Genomic DNA, 14,663 nt, shown 5'->3' with positions numbered 1-14,663 from the left:
ATAAGCCAGATTTTAAAGCGAGTGTGTCGGAAAGTAAAGAGCGATGTTGTGTGTGAGTAGAGCTCAAGAAAGTTGTGCTTGAAGCTGCGTCCTTGAGTAAAGTTTCAAGTTGTCAGGAAAGCGGCTATAGTGAAAGCTCAAAAATAAATCCAGAAACTGCTGGCAACACTCAGCAGGTCAGGTATTATCTGTGGACAGATACTCGCTTTACCGGGGCGTAATTGTGCACTTTCTTGATCCTTCACGTTATTCACATCTTACACTCGCAACACCTCCGTGCACCAATTTTTCCTTGCTGATTTGAGCAGAGATCAGCGAGCAATGCAAAATTCATCCACCGTGGCTTCGGACTGGAGCGAGGCCCAAGACATCTGGCTGAATTTCAGGAAGGAAGCGACGCATCAAACGGTAAATGCAATAATGGCGCGAATGAGATACAAAACCATGCGTGCAGAGCACAATGGATTAGGAATCCATCACCTCAAACACTCGGCCACCTCGTCGCATGAATATTGTTCAGAAAGTCCATTTATTTGATTCGTTCAATGGAAAGTCCTCGACTCAAAGGTCAAAATGCAAGAAAACCACATTTCAATCACCAGATATCAGATTCTGAAGGCAGAGCTTTGACACGTGATAGCGTGGCCGAGCGGTCTAAGGCGCTGGATTTAGGCTCCAGTCTCTTCGGGGGCGTGGGTTCGAATCCCACCGCTGCCAACATGTAAAGTGCTTGCTATATTTTCGTCATCACCAAACATCCTTCTTTTCCAAGCAGCACCGGGCGCGACATTGCTGTTGTTCGGGCATCACTGCCCCACCTGATGCGCTTCGCCTTGATCGTATTCTCGTCCATGCTCTGCGTTGAGGTCGCAGTTTGTTCGGTTTGAATACGAGCTACAGTATAGTTTCGATTACCTCTTTTGTTCTCTACCACATACACTAATAGAATGCAGCAAGAAATCAATCTTTTGCACAAAAAAGAAATATTTTTTGTTGCTGATCCAGCACTCTCACATGCCTGTACTTGATGCTCCACAGTTCAAACTGGCCTGTTTTCCCCACTTTTTCTTCCTTCCACAGCCAATATGCCGCCTTTCCTTTCTTCCTTCCACTTCATGGAAACTATCCTGCGGCATTGCCGACTCCAGCATTCACTTTCATGATCTCACGCGTTTAAATTTGTTCTGCTGTGACCACTGTTTCTATTGGGCAGATGTCCGATTCGCACCAATGTTCATTTGCGCCTTGAAACCAGTCGACACATTTCGATCTGCGTGACCGCTTGACAGACAAACACGATGAAAGCAGGGCTGGCCTCTGGAAAGACAGCCGCCCGATTGTTCTCGAATTTTATTTGTCGAATCTTGTGATCCAGGTGATGGTAACTGAAGAACTGGATTTTGTTTTGATGCTTTTTGGATTTTTTCTTTCAGCAGTTGAGTTGCGTGACCGACGGGCAGCGCTACAGAGCAGCGAGTGGCGGTTGAGCGGTGCACTTTTGGCAAGTTGGGGCGGCCCAGGAAGATCGGAAGTATTCCGCCTTGATCTTAATAGTTCTGTTTAAACATGGGATTGAATCGAGTAGACGATAAATGTAAAGAGCGCCTGTGGCGAAAAAGGAGCGATTGCAGGCCAAGAGCGAAAGGTGTTTCAAATTTTCGTGGCGCAGGAAGCTGTGTGCGGATAAGCCAGATTTTAAAGCGAGTGTGTCGGAAAGTAAAGAGCGATGTTGTGTGTGAGTAGAGCTCAAGAAAGTTGTGCTTGAAGCTGCGCCCTTGAGTAAAGTTTCAAGTTGTCAGGAAAACGGCTATAATGAAAGCTCAAAAATAAATCCAGAAACTGCTGGCAACACTCAGCAGGTCAGGTATTATCTGTGGACAGATACTCGCTTTACTGGGGCGTAATTGTGCACTTTCTTGATCCTTCACGTTATTCACATCTTACACTCGCAACACCTCCATGCACCAATTTTTCCTTGCTGATTTGAGCAGAGATCAGCGAGCAATGCAAAATTCATCCACCGTGGCTTCGGATTGGAGCGAGGCCCAAGACATCTGGCTGAATTTCAGGAAGGAAGCGACGCATCAAACGGTAAATGCAATAATGGCGCGAATGAGATACAAAACCATGCGTGCAGAGCACAATGGATTAGGAATCCATCACCTCAAACACTCGGCCACCTCGTCGCATGAATATTGTTCAGAAAGTCCATTTATTTGATTCGTTCAATGGAAAATCCTCGACTCAAAGGTCAAAATGCAAGAAAACCACATTTCAATCACCAGATATCAGATTCTGAAGGCAGAGCGTTGACACGTGGTGGCGTGGCCGAGCGGTCTAAGGCGCTGGATTTAGGCTCCAGTCTCTTCGGGGGCGTGGGTTCGAATCCCACCGCTGCCAACATGTAAAGTGCTTGCTATATTTTCGTCATCACCAAACATCCTTCTTTTCCAAGCAGCACCGGGCGCGACATTGCTGTTGTTCGGGCATCACTGCCCCACCTGATGCGCTTCGCCTTGATCGTATTCTCGTCCATGCTCTGCGTTGAGGTCGCAGTTTGTTCGGTTTGAATACGAGCTACAGTATAGTTTCGATTACCTCTTTTGTTCTCTACCACATACACTAATAGAATGCAGCAAGAAATCAATCTTTTGCACAAAAAAGAAATATTTTTTGTTGCTGGCAAAAACCGAACCATTCCTTCAAATCCAGCACTCTCACATGCCTGTACTTGATGCTCCACAGTTCAAACTGGCCTGTTTTCCCCACTTTTTCTTCCTTCCACAGCCAATATGCCGCCTTTCCTTTCTTCCTTCCACTTCATGGAAACTATCCTGCGGCATTGCCGACTCCAGCATTCACTTTCATGATCTCACGCGTTGAAATTTGTTCTGCTGTGACCACTGTTTCTATTGGGCAGATGTCCGATTCGCACCAATGTTCATTTGCGCCTTGAAACCAGTCGACACATTTCGATCTGCGTGACCGCTCGACAGACAAACACGATGAAAGCAGGGCTGGCCTCTGGAAAGACAGCCGCCCGATTGTTCACGAATTTTACTTGTCGAATCTTGTGATCCAGGTGATGGTAACTGAAGAACTGGATTTTGTTTTTATGCTTTTTGGATTTTTTCTTTCAGCAGTTGAGTTGCGTGACCGACGGGCAGCGCTACAGAGCTGCGAGTGGCGGTTGAGAGGTGCACATTTGGCAAGTTGGGGCGGCCCAGGAAGATCGGAAGTATTCCGCCTTGATCTTAATAGTTCTGTTTAAACATGGGATTGAATCGAGTAGACGATAAATGTAAAGAGCGCCTGTGGCGATAAAGGAGCGATTGCAGGCCAAGAGCGAAAGGTGTTTCAAATTTTCGTGGCGCAGGAAGCTGTGTGCGGATAAGCCAGATTTTAAAGCGAGTGTGTCGGAAAGTAAAGAGCGATGTTGTGTGTGAGTAGAGCTCAAGAAAGTTGTGCTTGAAGCTGCGCCCTTGAGTAAAGTTTCAAGTTGTCAGGAAAACGGCTATAGTGAAAGCTCAAAAATGAATCCAGAAACTGCTGGCAACACTCAGCCGGTCAGGTATTATCTGTGGACAGATACTCGCTTTACCGGGGCGTAATTGTGCACTTTCTTGATCCTTCACGTTATTCACATCTTACACTCGCAACACCTCCGAGCACCAATTTTTCCTTGCTGATTTGAGCAGAGATCAGCGAGCAATGCAAAATTCATCCACCGTGGCTTCGGACTGGAGCGAGGCCCAAGACATCTGGCTGAATTTCAGGAAGGAAGCGACGCATCAAACGGTAAATGCAATAATGGCGCGAATGAGATACAAAACCATGCGTGCAGAGCACAATGGATTAGGAATCCATCACCTCAAACACTCGCCCACCTCGTCGCATGAACATTGTTCAGAAAGTCCATTTATTTGATTCGTTCAATGGAAAATCCTCGACTCAAAGGTCAAAATGCAAGAAAACCACATTTCAATCACCAGATATCAGATTCTGAAGGCAGAGCTTTGACACGTGGTAGCGTGGCCGAGCGGTCTAAGGCGCTGGATTTAGGCTCCAGTCTCTTCGGGGGCGTGGGTTCGAATCCCACCGCTGCCAACATGTAAAGTGCTTGCTATATTTTCGTCATCACCAAACATCCTTCTTTTCCAAGCAGCACCGGGCGCGACATTGCTGTTGTTCGGGCATCACTGCCCCACCTGATGCGCTTCGCCTTGATCGTATTCTCGTCCATGCTCTGCGTTGAGGTCGCAGTTTGTTCGGTTTGAATACGAGCTACAGTATAGTTTCGATTACCTCTTTTGTTCTCTACCACATACACTAATAGAATGCAGCAAGAAATCAATCTTTTGCACAAAAAAGAAATATTTTTTGTTGCTGATCCAGCACTCTCACATGCCTGTACTTGATGCTCCACAGTTCAAACTGGCCTGTTTTCCCCACTTTTTCTTCCTTCCACAGCCAATATGCCGCCTTTCCTTTCTTCCTTCCACTTCATGGAAACTATCCTGCGGCATTGCCGACTCCAGCATTCACTTTCATGATCTCACGCGTTTAAATTTGTTCTGCTGTGACCACTGTTTCTATTGGGCAGATGTCCGATTCGCACCAATGTTCATTTGCGCCTTGAAACCAGTCGACACATTTCGATCTGCGTGACCGCTTGACAGACAAACACGATGAAAGCAGGGCTGGCCTCTGGAAAGACAGCCGCCCGATTGTTCACGAATTTTATTTGTCGAATCTTGTGATCCAGGTGATGGTAACTGAAGAACTGGATTTTGTTTTGATGCTTTTTGGATTTTTTCTTTCAGCAGTTGAGTTGCGTGACCGACGGGCAGCGCTACAGAGCAGCGAGTGGCGGTTGAGAGGTGCACATTTGGCAAGTTGGGGCGGCCCAGGAAGATCGGAAGTATTCCGCCTTGATCTTAATAGTTCTGTTTAAACATGGGATTGAATCGAGTAGACGATAAATGTAAAGAGCGCCTGTGGCGAAAAAGGAGCGATTGCAGGCCAAGAGCGAAAGGTGTTTCAAATTTTCGTGGCGCAGGAAGCTGTGTGCGGATAAGCCAGATTTTAAAGCGAGTGTGTCGGAAAGTAAAGAGCGATGTTGTGTGTGAGTAGAGCTCAAGAAAGTTGTGCTTGAAGCTGCGCCCTTGAGTAAAGTTTCAAGTTGTCAGGAAAACGGCTATAATGAAAGCTCAAAAATAAATACAGAAACTGCTGGCAACACTCAGCAGGTCAGGTATGATCTGTGGACAGATACTCGCTTTACCGGGGCGTAATTGTGCACTTTCTTGATGCTTCACGTTATTCACATCTTACACTCGCAACACCTCCATGCACCAATTTTTCCTTGCTGATTTGAGCAGAGATCAGCGAGCAATGCAAAATTCATCCACCGTGGCTTCGGATTGGAGCGAGGCCCAAGACATCTGGCTGAATTTCAGGAAGGAAGCGACGCATCAAACGGTAAATGCAATAATGGCGCGAATGAGATACAAAACCATGCGTGCAGAGCACAATGGATTAGGAATCCATCACCTCAAACACTCGGCCACCTCGTCGCATGAATATTGTTCAGAAAGTCCATTTATTTGATTCGTTCAATGGAAAATCCTCGACTCAAAGGTCAAAATGCAAGAAAACCACATTTCAATCACCAGATATCAGATTCTGAAGGCAGAGCGTTGACACATGGTAGCGTGGCCGAGCGGTCTAAGGCGCTGGATTTAGGCTCCAGTCTCTTCGGGGGCGTGGGTTCGAATCCCACCGCTGCCAACATGTAAAGTGCTTGCTATATTTTCGTCATCACCAAACATCCTTCTTTTCCAAGCAGCACCGGGCGCGACATTGCTGTTGTTCGGGCATGACTGCCCCACCTGATGCGCTTCGCCTTGATCGCATCCTCGTCCATGCTCTGCGTTGAGGTCGCAGTTTGTTCGGTTTGAATACGAGCTACAGTATAGTTTCGATTACCTCTTTTGTTCTCTACCACATACACTAATAGAATGCAGCAAGAAATCAATCTTTTGCACAAAAAAGAAATATTTTTTGTTGCTGGCAAAAACCGAACCATTCCTTCAAATCCAGCACTCTCACATGCCTGTACTTGATGCTCCACAGTTCAAACTGGCCTGTTTTCCCAACTTTTTCTTCCTTCCACAGCCAATATGCCGCCTTTCCTTTCTTCCTTCCACTTCATGGAAACTATCCTGCGGCATTGCCGACTCCAGCATTCACTTTCATGATCTCACGCGTTTAAATTTGTTCTGCTGTGACCACTGTTTCTATTGGGCAGATGTCCGATTCGCACCAATGTTCATTTGCGCCTTGAAACCAGTCGACACATTTCGATCTGCGTGACCGCTCGACAGACAAACACGATGAAAGCAGGGCTGGCCTCTGGAAAGACAGCCGCCCGATTGTTCACGAATTTTACTTGTCGAATCTTGTGATCCAGGTGATGGTAACTGAAGAACTGGATTTTGTTTTGATGCTTTTTGGATTTTTTCTTTCAGCAGTTGAGTTGCGTGACCGACGGGCAGCGCGACAGAGCTGCGAGTGGCGGTTGAGAGGTGCACATTTGGCAAGTTGGGGCGGCCCAGGAAGATCGGAAGTATTCCGCCTTGATCTTAATAGTTCTGTTTAAACATGGGATTGAATCGAGTAGAGGATAAATGTAAAGAGCGCCTGTGGCGAAAAAGGAGCGATTGCAGGCCAAGAGCGAAAGGTGTTTCAAATTTTCGTGGCGCAGGAAGCTGTGTGCGGATAAGCCAGATTTTAAATCGAGTGTGTCCGAAAGTAAAGAGCGATGTTGTGTGTGAGTAGAGCTCAAGAAAGTTGTGCTTGAAGCTGCGCCCTTGAGTAAAGTTTCAAGTTGTCAGGAAAACGGCTATAGTGAAAGCTCAAAAATAAATCCAGAAACTGCTGGCAACACTCAGCAGGTCAGGTATTATCTGTGGACAGATACTCGCTTTACCGGGGCGTCATTGTGCACTTTCTTGATCCTTCACGTTATTCACATCTTACACTCGCAACACCTCCGTGCACCAATTTTTCCTTGCTGATTTGAGCAGAGATCAGCGAGCAATGCAAAATTCATCCACCGTGGCTTCGGACTGGAGCGATGCCCAAGACATCTGGCTGAATTTCAGGAAGGAAGCGACGCATCAAACGGTAAATGCAATAATGGCGCGAATGAGATACAAAACCATGCGTGCAGAGCACAATGGATGAGGAATCCATCACCTCAAACACTCGGCCACCTCGTCGCATGAATATTGTTCAGAAAGTCCATTTATTTGATTCGTTCAATGGAAAATCCTCGACTCAAAGGTCAAAATGCAAGAAAACCACATTTCAATCACCAGATATCAGATTCTGAAGGCAGAGGTTTGGCACGTGGTAGCGTGGCCGAGCGGTCTAAGGCGCTGGATTTAGGCTCCAGTCTCTTCGGGGGCGTGGGTTCGAATCCCACCGCTGCCAACATGCAAAGTGCTTGCTATATTTTCGTCATCACCAAACATCCTTCTTTTCCAAGCAGCACCGGGCGCGACATTGCTGTTGTTCGGGCATCACTGCCCCACCTGATGCGCTTCGCCTTGATCGTATCCTCGTCCATGCTCTGCGTTGAGGTCGCAGTTTGTTCGGTTTGAATACGAGCTGCAGTATAGTTTCGATTACCTCTTTTGTTCTCTACCACATACACTAATAGAATGCAGCAAGAAATCAATCTTTTGCACAAAAAAGAAATATTTTTTGTTGCTTGCAAAAACCTAACCATTCCTTCAAATCCAGCACTCTCACATGCCTGTACTTGATGCTCCACAGTTCAAACTGGCCTGTTTTCCCCACTTTTTCTTCCTTCCACAGCCAATATGCCGCCTTTCCTTTCTTCCTTCCACTTCATGGAAACTATCCTGCGGCATTGCCGACTCCAGCATTCACTTTCATGATCTCACGCGTTTAAATTTGTTCTGCTGTGACCACTGTTTCTATTGGGCAGATGTCCGATTCGCACCAATGTTCATTTGCGCCTTGAAACCAGTCGACACATTTCGATCTGCGTGACCGCTCGACAGACAAACACGATGAAAGCAGGGCTGGCCTCTGGAAAGACAGCCGCCCGATTGTTCACGAATTTTACTTGTCGAATCTTGTGATCCAGGTGATGGTAACTGAAGAACTGGATTTTGTTTTGATGCTTTTTGGATTTTTTCTTTCAGCAGTTGAGTTGCGTGACCGACGGGCAGCGCTACAGAGCTGCGAGTGGAGGTTGAGAGGTGCACATTTGGCAAGATGGGGCGGCCCAGGAAGATCGGAAGTATTCCGCCTTGATCTTAATAGTTCTGTTTAAACATGGGATTGAATCGAGTAGACGATAAATGTAAAGAGCGCCTGTGGCGAAAAAGGAGCGATTGCAGGCCAAGAGCGAAAGGTGTTTCAAATTTTCGTGGCGCAGGAAGCTGTGTGCGGATAAGCCAGATTTTAAAGCGAGTGTGTCGGAAAGTAAAGAGCGATGTTGTGTGTGAGTAGAGCTCAAGAAAGTTGTGCTTGAAGCTGCGCCCTTGAGTAAAGTTTCAAGTTGTCAGGAAAACGGCTATAGTGAAAGCTCAAAAATAAATCCAGAAACTGCTGGCAACACTCAGCAGGTCAGGTATTATCTGTGGACAGATACTCGCTTTACCGGGGCGTAATTGTGCACTTTCTTGATCCTTCACGTTATTCACATCTTACACTCGCAACACCTCCGTGCACCAATTTTTCCTTGCTGATTTGAGCAGAGATCAGCGAGCAATGCAAAATTCATCCACCGTGGCTTCGGATTGGAGCGAGGCCCAAGACATCTGGTTGAATTTCAGGAAGGAAGCGACGCATCAAACGGTAAATGCAATAATGGCGCGAATGAGATACAAAACCATGCGTGCAGAGCACAATGGATTAGGAATCCATCACCTCAAACACTCGGCCACCTCGTCGCATGAATATTGTTCAGAAAGTCCATTTATTTGATTCGTTCAATGGAAAATCCTCGACTCAAAGGTCAAAATGCAAGAAAACCACATTTCAATCACCAGATATCAGATTCTGAAGGCAGAGCTGTGACAGGTGGTAGCGTGGCCGAGCGGTCTAAGGCGCTGGATTTAGGCTCCAGTCTCTTCGGGGGCGTGGGTTCGAATCCCACCGCTGCCAACATGTAAAGTGCTTGCTATATTTTCGTCATCACCAAACATCCTTCTTTTCCAAGCAGCACCGGGCGCGACATTGCTGTTGTTCGGGCATCACTGCCCCACCTGATGCGCTTCGCCTTGATCGTATCCTCGTCCATGCTCTGCGTTGAGGTCGCAGTTTGTTCGGTTTGAATACGAGATACAGTATAGTTTCGATTACCTCTTTTGTTCTCTACCACATACACTAATAGAATGCAGCAAGAAATCAATCCTTTGCACAAAAAAAGAAATATTTTTTGTTGCTGGCAAAAACCGAACCATTCCTTCAAATCCAGCACTCTCACATGCCTGGACTTGATGCTCCACAGTTCAAACTGGCCTGTTTTCCCAACTTTTTCTTCCTTCCACAGCCAATATGCCGCCTTTCCTTTCTTCCTTCCACTTCATGGAAACTATCCTGCGGCATTGCCGACTCCAGCATTCACTTTCATGATCTCACGCGTTTAAATTTGTTCTGCTGTGACCACTGTTTCTATTGGGCAGATGTCCGATTCGCACCAATGTTCATTTGCGCCTTGAAACCAGTCGACACATTTCGATCTGCGTGACCGCTTGACAGACAAACACGATGAAAGCAGGGCTGGCCTCTGGAAAGACAGCCGCCCGATTGTTCACGAATTTTACTTGTCGAATCTTGTGATCCAGGTGATGGGAACTGAAGAACTGGATTTTGTTTTGATGCTTTTTGGATTTTTTCTTTCAGCAGTTGAGTTGCGTGACCGACGGGCAGCGCGACAGAGCTGCGAGTGGCGGTTGAGAGGTGCACATTTGGCAAGTTGGGGCGGCCCAGGAAGATCGGAAGTATTCCGCCTTGATCTTAATAGTTCTGTTTAAACATGGGATTGAATCGAGTAGACGATAAATGTAAAGAGCGCCTGTGGCGAAAAAGGAGCGATTGCAGGCCAAGAGCGAAAGGTGTTTCAAATTTTCGTGGCGCAGGAAGCTGTGTGCGGATAAGCCAGATTTTAAAGCGAGTGTGTCGGAAAGTAAAGAGCGATGTTGTGTGTGAGTAGAGCTCAAGAAAGTTGTGCTTGAAGCTGCGTCCTTGAGTAAAGTTTCAAGTTGTCAGGAAAGCGGCTATAGTGAAAGCTCAAAAATAAATCCAGAAACTGCTGGCAACACTCAGCAGGTCAGGTATTATCTGTGGACAGATACTCGCTTTACCGGGGCGTAATTGTGCACTTTCTTGATCCTTCACGTTATTCACATCTTACACTCGCAACACCTCCGTGCACCAATTTTTCCTTGCTGATTTGAGCAGAGATCAGCGAGCAATGCAAAATTCATCCACCGTGGCTTCGGACTGGAGCGAGGCCCAAGACATCTGGCTGAATTTCAGGAAGGAAGCGACGCATCAAACGGTAAATGCAATAATGGCGCGAATGAGATACAAAACCATGCGTGCAGAGCACAATGGATTAGGAATCCATCACCTCAAACACTCGGCCACCTCGTCGCATGAATATTGTTCAGAAAGTCCATTTATTTGATTCGTTCAATGGAAAATCCTCGACTCAAAGGTCAAAATGCAAGAAAACCACATTTCAATCACCAGATATCAGATTCTGAAGGCAGAGCTTTGACACGTGATAGCGTGGCCGAGCGGTCTAAGGCGCTGGATTTAGGCTCCAGTCTCTTCGGGGGCGTGGGTTCGAATCCCACCGCTGCCAACATGTAAAGTGCTTGCTATATTTTCGTCATCACCAAACATCCTTCTTTTCCAAGCAGCACCGGGCGCGACATTGCTGTTGTTCGGGCATCACTGCCCCACCTGATGCGCTTCGCCTTGATCGTATTCTCGTCCATGCTCTGCGTTGAGGTCGCAGTTTGTTCGGTTTGAATACGAGCTACAGTATAGTTTCGATTACCTCTTTTGTTCTCTACCACATACACTAATAGAATGCAGCAAGAAATCAATCTTTTGCACAAAAAAGAAATATTTTTTGTTGCTGATCCAGCACTCTCACATGCCTGTACTTGATGCTCCACAGTTCAAACTGGCCTGTTTTCCCCACTTTTTCTTCCTTCCACAGCCAATATGCCGCCTTTCCTTTCTTCCTTCCACTTCATGGAAACTATCCTGCGGCATTGCCGACTCCAGCATTCACTTTCATGATCTCACGCGTTTAAATTTGTTCTGCTGTGACCACTGTTTCTATTGGGCAGATGTCCGATTCGCACCAATGTTCATTTGCGCCTTGAAACCAGTCGACACATTTCGATCTGCGTGACCGCTTGACAGACAAACACGATGAAAGCAGGGCTGGCCTCTGGAAAGACAGCCGCCCGATTGTTCTCGAATTTTATTTGTCGAATCTTGTGATCCAGGTGATGGTAACTGAAGAACTGGATTTTGTTTTGATGCTTTTTGGATTTTTTCTTTCAGCAGTTGAGTTGCGTGACCGACGGGCAGCGCTACAGAGCAGCGAGTGGCGGTTGAGAGGTGCACATTTGGCAAGTTGGGGCGGCCCAGGAAGATCGGAAGTATTCCGCCTTGATCTTAATAGTTCTGTTTAAACATGGGATTGAATCGAGTAGACGATAAATGTAAAGAGCGCCTGTGGCGAAAAAGGAGCGATTGCAGGCCAAGAGCGAAAGCTGTTTCAAATTTTCGTGGCGCAGGAAGCTGTGTGCGGATAAGCCAGATTTTAAAGCGAGTGTGTCGGAAAGTAAAGAGCGATGTTGTGTGTGAGTAGAGCTCAAGAAAGTTGTGCTTGAAGCTGCGCCCTTGAGTAAAGTTTCAAGTTGTCAGGAAAACGGCTATAATGAAAGCTCAAAAATAAATCCAGAAACTGCTGGCAACACTCAGCAGGTCAGGTATTATCTGTGGACAGATACTCGCTTTACCGGGGCGTAATTGTGCACTTTCTTGATCCTTCACGTTATTCACATCTTACACTCGCAACACCTCCATGCACCAATTTTTCCTTGCTGATTTGAGCAGAGATCAGCGAGCAATGCAAAATTCATCCACCGTGGCTTCGGATTGGAGCGAGGCCCAAGACATCTGGCTGAATTTCAGGAAGGAAGCGACGCATCAAACGGTAAATGCAATAATGGCGCGAATGAGATACAAAACCATGCGTGCAGAGCACAATGGATTAGGAATCCATCACCTCAAACACTCGGCCACCTCGTCGCATGAATATTGTTCAGAAAGTCCATTTATTTGATTCGTTCAATGGAAAATCCTCGACTCAAAGGTCAAAATGCAAGAAAACCACATTTCAATCACCAGATATCAGATTCTGAAGGCAGAGCGTTGACACGTGGTGGCGTGGCCGAGCGGTCTAAGGCGCTGGATTTAGGCTCCAGTCTCTTCGGGGGCGTGGGTTCGAATCCCACCGCTGCCAACATGTAAAGTGCTTGCTATATTTTCGTCATCACCAAACATCCTTCTTTTCCAAGCAGCACCGGGCGCGACATTGCTGTTGTTCGGGCATCACTGCCCCACCTGATGCGCTTCGCCTTGATCGTATCCTCGTCCATGCTCTGCGTTGAGGTCGCAGTTTGTTCGGTTTGAATACGAGCTACAGTATAGTTTCGATTACCTCTTTCGTTCTCTACCACATACACTAATAGAATGCAGCAAGAAATCAATCTTTTGCACAAAAAAGAAATATTTTTTGTTGCTGGCAAAAACCGAACCATTCCTTCAAATCCAGCACTCTCACATGCCTGTACTTGATGCTCCACAGTTCAAACTGGCCTGTTTTCCCCACTTTTTCTTCCTTCCACAGCCAATATGCCGCCTTTCCTTTCTTCCTTCCACTTCATGGAAACTATCCTGCGGCATTGCCGACTCCAGCATTCACTTTCATGATCTCACGCGTTGAAATTTGTTCTGCTGTGACCACTGTTTCTATTGGGCAGATGTCCGATTCGCACCAATGTTCATTTGCGCCTTGAAACCAGTCGACACATTTCGATCTGCGTGACCGCTCGACAGACAAACACGATGAAAGCAGGGCTGGCCTCTGGAAAGACAGCCGCCCGATTGTTCACGAATTTTACTTGTCGAATCTTGTGATCCAGGTGATGGTAACTGAAGAACTGGATTTTGTTTTGATGCTTTTTGGATTTTTTCTTTCAGCAGTTGAGTTGCGTGACCGACGGGCAGCGCTACAGAGCTGCGAGTGGCGGTTGAGAGGTGCACATTTGGCAAGTTGGGGCGGCCCAGGAAGATCGGAAGTATTCCGCCTTGATCTTAATAGTTCTGTTTAAACATGGGATTGAATCGAGTAGACGATAAATGTAAAGAGCGCCTGTGGCGATAAAGGAGCGATTGCAGGCCAAGAGCGAAAGGTGTTTCAAATTTTCGTGGCGCAGGAAGCTGTGTGCGGATAAGCCAGATTTTAAAGCGAGTGTGTCGGAAAGTAAAGAGCGATGTTGTGTGTGAGTAGAGCTCAAGAAAGTTGTGCTTGAAGCTGCGCCCTTGAGTAAAGTTTCAAGTTGTCAGGAAAACGGCTATAGTGAAAGCTCAAAAATAAATCCAGAAACTGCTGGCAACACTCAGCCGGTCAGGTATTATCTGTGGACAGATACTCGCTTTACCGGGGCGTAATTGTGCACTTTCTTGATCCTTCACGTTATTCACATCTTACACTCGCAACACCTCCGAGCACCAATTTTTCCTTGCTGATTTGAGCAGAGATCAGCGAGCAATGCAAAATTCATCCACCGTGGCTTCGGACTGGAGCGAGGCCCAAGACATCTGGCTGAATTTCAGGAAGGAAGCGACGCATCAAACGGTAAATGCAATAATGGCGCGAATGAGATACAAAACCATGCGTGCAGAGCACAATGGATTAGGAATCCATCACCTCAAACACTCGGCCACCTCGTCGCATGAACATTGTTCAGAAAGTCCATTTATTTGATTCGTTCAATGGAAAATCCTCGACTCAAAGGTCAAAATGCAAGAAAACCACATTTCAATCACCAGATATCAGATTCTGAAGGCAGAGCTTTGACACGTGGTAGCGTGGCCGAGCGGTCTAAGGCGCTGGATTTAGGCTCCAGTCTCTTCGGGGGCGTGGGTTCGAATCCCACCGCTGCCAACATGTAAAGTGCTTGCTATATTTTCGTCATCACCAAACATCCTTCTTTTCCAAGCAGCACCGGGCGCGACATTGCTGTTGTTCGGGCATCACTGCCCCACCTGATGCGCTTCGCCTTGATCGTATTCTCGTCCATGCTCTGCGTTGAGGTCGCAGTTTGTTCGGTTTGAATACGAGCTACAGTATAGTTTCGATTACCTCTTTTGTTCTCTACCACATACACTAATAGAATGCAGCAAGAAATCAATCTTTTGCACAAAAAAGAAATATTTTTTGTTGCTGATCCAGCACTCTCACATGCCTGTACTTGATGCTCCACAGTTCAAACTGGCCTGTTTTCCCCACTTTTTCTTCCTTCCAC

The 14,663-nt window shown here is 46.7% G+C and overlaps 9 non-coding genes across 9 annotated transcripts; all 9 read left to right on the top strand.

Annotated features, from left to right (window-relative positions):
- Positions 1 to 635: 635 nt before the first annotated feature.
- trnal-uag (transfer RNA leucine (anticodon UAG)) lies at positions 636 to 717 on the top strand. The gene has a single exon. It is a non-coding gene; the product is annotated as a tRNA-Leu (tRNA).
- A 1,601-nt stretch (positions 718 to 2,318) lies between these two features.
- Positions 2,319 to 2,400, top strand: trnal-uag (transfer RNA leucine (anticodon UAG)). Its single transcript has one exon. It is a non-coding gene; the product is annotated as a tRNA-Leu (tRNA).
- A 1,625-nt stretch (positions 2,401 to 4,025) lies between these two features.
- Positions 4,026 to 4,107, top strand: trnal-uag (transfer RNA leucine (anticodon UAG)). Its single transcript has one exon. It is a non-coding gene; the product is annotated as a tRNA-Leu (tRNA).
- Positions 4,108 to 5,708: 1,601 nt separating this feature from the next.
- Positions 5,709 to 5,790, top strand: trnal-uag (transfer RNA leucine (anticodon UAG)). The gene has a single exon. It is a non-coding gene; the product is annotated as a tRNA-Leu (tRNA).
- A 1,625-nt stretch (positions 5,791 to 7,415) lies between these two features.
- On the top strand, positions 7,416 to 7,497 carry trnal-uag (transfer RNA leucine (anticodon UAG)). The gene has a single exon. It is a non-coding gene; the product is annotated as a tRNA-Leu (tRNA).
- A 1,625-nt stretch (positions 7,498 to 9,122) lies between these two features.
- trnal-uag (transfer RNA leucine (anticodon UAG)) lies at positions 9,123 to 9,204 on the top strand. The gene has a single exon. It is a non-coding gene; the product is annotated as a tRNA-Leu (tRNA).
- Positions 9,205 to 10,830: 1,626 nt separating this feature from the next.
- Positions 10,831 to 10,912, top strand: trnal-uag (transfer RNA leucine (anticodon UAG)). Its single transcript has one exon. It is a non-coding gene; the product is annotated as a tRNA-Leu (tRNA).
- Positions 10,913 to 12,513: 1,601 nt separating this feature from the next.
- On the top strand, positions 12,514 to 12,595 carry trnal-uag (transfer RNA leucine (anticodon UAG)). Its single transcript has one exon. It is a non-coding gene; the product is annotated as a tRNA-Leu (tRNA).
- Positions 12,596 to 14,220: 1,625 nt separating this feature from the next.
- Positions 14,221 to 14,302, top strand: trnal-uag (transfer RNA leucine (anticodon UAG)). Its single transcript has one exon. It is a non-coding gene; the product is annotated as a tRNA-Leu (tRNA).
- The last annotated feature ends 361 nt before the right edge of the window (positions 14,303 to 14,663 follow it).

The sequence above is a fragment of the Heptranchias perlo genome, chromosome 35, assembly GCF_035084215.1.
Source record: "Heptranchias perlo isolate sHepPer1 chromosome 35, sHepPer1.hap1, whole genome shotgun sequence".
Lineage (NCBI taxonomy): Eukaryota > Metazoa > Chordata > Chondrichthyes > Hexanchiformes > Hexanchidae > Heptranchias > Heptranchias perlo.
Note: the sequence above shows the minus strand (reverse complement) of the source record. Positions and strands in the feature narration are given on the sequence as shown.